The 3,030-nt window shown below is 31.7% G+C and overlaps 1 non-coding gene across 1 annotated transcript; it reads left to right on the top strand.

Moving 5' to 3' along the window:
- Positions 1-626: 626 nt before the first annotated feature.
- On the top strand, positions 627-787 carry LOC143641276 (U1 spliceosomal RNA). Its single transcript, XR_013155289.1, has one exon. It is a non-coding gene; the product is annotated as a U1 spliceosomal RNA (small nuclear RNA).
- The last annotated feature ends 2,243 nt before the right edge of the window (positions 788-3,030 follow it).

Raw genomic sequence — 3,030 nt, 5'->3', positions numbered from 1 at the left:
GAAGCTCAGGGAAGTCAAGGATCTTCACCATCATCACACCGGCAGTAGCATGCGTTCCATGAAGTAGAGATATTTTAGTGTGTTGTGTAATACCATAATTATATACTCCAAAAATCTTAACCTTAATTCTAGGGGACTGAGGCTTAATCCTAGGAGAAACTCTCTTCAACTATCAGCATGTCATGTTCTAGAAAAGAAGTCCCAACACCTAAATGGCATTCTTCACTGAATTCAGATGACCCACCTGAGCCATTTGAATGAGGGAAGTAGCCTAAGATGGAGATGCGGACAGGGGTCCAGCTGCCGTTATACAGAGACAGCCTACTGTTGCATATCTTGCAACCAACCTCTTAATGTTTTCTGCAATTACACAAACAACTGAAATTCTTTTCTTTAATTCTAGTTAGCTCGTTCAATGACAGAACACCCAAATTAACATCTCTGCTAGGTGATAACTAATTAGTTTATCCAGAAATCACTTGTAAAGAGCAAAGTTTAACTATTTCCACTCTTTAAAGTCATTATACTGTGAAGTACTAAAACAGATCAAGAAACAATTAGATTCAAATCCAAATTAGGTCATTTGCTGAAAATATCCAGGTTTCAGTAATTCATTAAAAAATGATATACTTACCTGGCAGGGGAGATACTATGATCACGAAGGTGGTTTTCCCAGGGGAAGGCTTATCCATAGCACTCAGGATGTGCTGACCCCTGCAATTTCATCAAATGTGAGAAACTTGACTGCATAATTTATGGTAAAAGGGACTGCATTCATAATCTTTTATTATGGTATATTGTTAAAACTATTTTATTAGTAGTAGAATTATTGTTAATTTCATACTGTGTCTAATTTATAAATTAAACTTTAATATATATATATATATATATATATATATATATATATATATGAAAAGTCTTATTACATATAGGATTTGGTTTGATCCATAGTTTCAGGCATCTGCTGAGGGTCTTGGACAGATCCCCTAAGATAAACAGGGACTATTTACATTAAATGTTCTATATAAAATGAACAATTCCCTTATAATCAGAAAGTACCAAATTTAACTCAAAAAATAGGAAGACCTGAATCATCTATATCAATCAAAGATTGAATTTTTAATTTAAAAATCTTCCCACAGAGGTATCTCCAGGACTGAATGGCTCCACTGGTGGATTCTATAACACATTTTTTAAAAATCATACTAATTCTATGCACATGTTTTCAGAAAATAATGGAGGAAAGACTAATTCCCATATCCCTTTAGATCTCAGTCTTACAAATTCCAGGACCACTCAGATAACAAAATTAGGCAAAAACATCACAAGAAAATGTAACTATAAATCAACATCCATTCTGAAAAATGAATGCAAAAAATTGAAAAAAATTTAACAAATCAAATACAATATATATTAACTAATATATATGTGTATATATACATACATAAATATATATATATATATATATATATATATATATATATATATATATATATACATACATACATATATATACACACACACACACACACACATACATATATATATGTGTGTGTGTGTGAGTGTGTGTGTATCCCCAAGAGTGAGTCATTCCAGGAATGGCTAGGTTGGTTTAACATTTAAAAATCAATCAATATATTTCACTACATAAATAGTATAAAGGAGGAAAACCATATGATGTTGTTGGCCTTTGACACAAGTTATGATTAAAAAACTCTGAAAACTAGGAATAGGAGAAAAGTTTCCACACTTGTTCAAAGATATTTATGAATATCTGCAGCTAATATTATATTCAAATGTGTAAGGGTCAGTGATTTTTGGCCAAGATCAGGGGCAAACAAGATGTCTATTTTTCCCTACTTCTTGGTAATATTGCACCAAAATCCCTAGCCAACTCAATAAGCTCAGAAAAATTAATAAAACACATAAATATTGGAAAGAATGAAATAAAACTGTAGAGAGGACATGGTCATCTTAAAAGAAAACCTAAAGGAATCTACAAAATAAAACCTACTAAAACTAATAAGTGATCTTGGGATACAGGCTCAACATAGCAAAAATCAGCTTAAGTTTTACATAGGAGAAGTGATAAATTAGAAATAAACTTCAAGGGCTGGGGATGTGGCTCAAGCGGTAGCGCACTCGCCTGGAATGCGTGCGGCCCGGGTTCGATCCTCAGCACCACATACAAACAAAGATGTTGTGCCCGCCGATAACTAAAAAATAAAGATTAAAATTCTCTCTCTCTCTCTCTCTCTCTCTCTCTCTCTACCTCCCTCTCTCTCTCTCTTCAAAAAAAAAAGAAATAAACTTCAAAAAAAAACTCCATTGAATAGCATTAAAAATAATTAGGGATAAGTTTAAGAGAAATATGCAAGAACTGGGCACCCAAAACTACAAAACACTATAAATGAAAATTAAAGAAGATCAAAATAAAATCAGAGAGATTCCATGTTCATGGTTCAGAAGATTAATATGGTCATTCACAAGTTGGATACATAGATTGAATGTAAAATGATAAGAAATTTTAAATTTTATACAAAAAGGGAAATGACCTAAAATAACCCAAACAATCATAAACTCTTGAATAAAACTAAAACACTTACTTACTTTCAAAACTTTTTACCACAGTGGGTCATTTTTCACCAGTTGCAATATGGCAAATGTGGCATTTGTATAAGTAGAGAATGAAACATAAATAAATACATTTATGGCCAACAGATTTTTTAAAAAGTGTCAAGGCAATTTAGTAAATTTAAAAAAATATTCTTTTCAACAAATGGCACTTACATACCTATATATCTGTAGGGGAAAAAAAAAACTTAGTCCTTATACATATTTTAACTCCAAAAGGATAACCTACATAAACACAAGAGCTAAAACTGTTAAACTTTCAAAATAAAACAAAAAAGAAAACCTTTGTGACCTTGGGTTATGCGAATATTTCTCACAAAACCACTAAAATAGTGATATGACAAACTGGACTTAATCCAAGTTTAAACTATTACTCCTTTAAAGATAGGAAAAGAT

Source organism: Callospermophilus lateralis, unplaced genomic scaffold, assembly GCF_048772815.1.
Source record: "Callospermophilus lateralis isolate mCalLat2 unplaced genomic scaffold, mCalLat2.hap1 Scaffold_93, whole genome shotgun sequence".
Taxonomy (NCBI): Eukaryota; Metazoa; Chordata; class Mammalia; order Rodentia; family Sciuridae; genus Callospermophilus; species Callospermophilus lateralis.
This window is presented reverse-complemented; position numbering and strand designations above follow the sequence as displayed.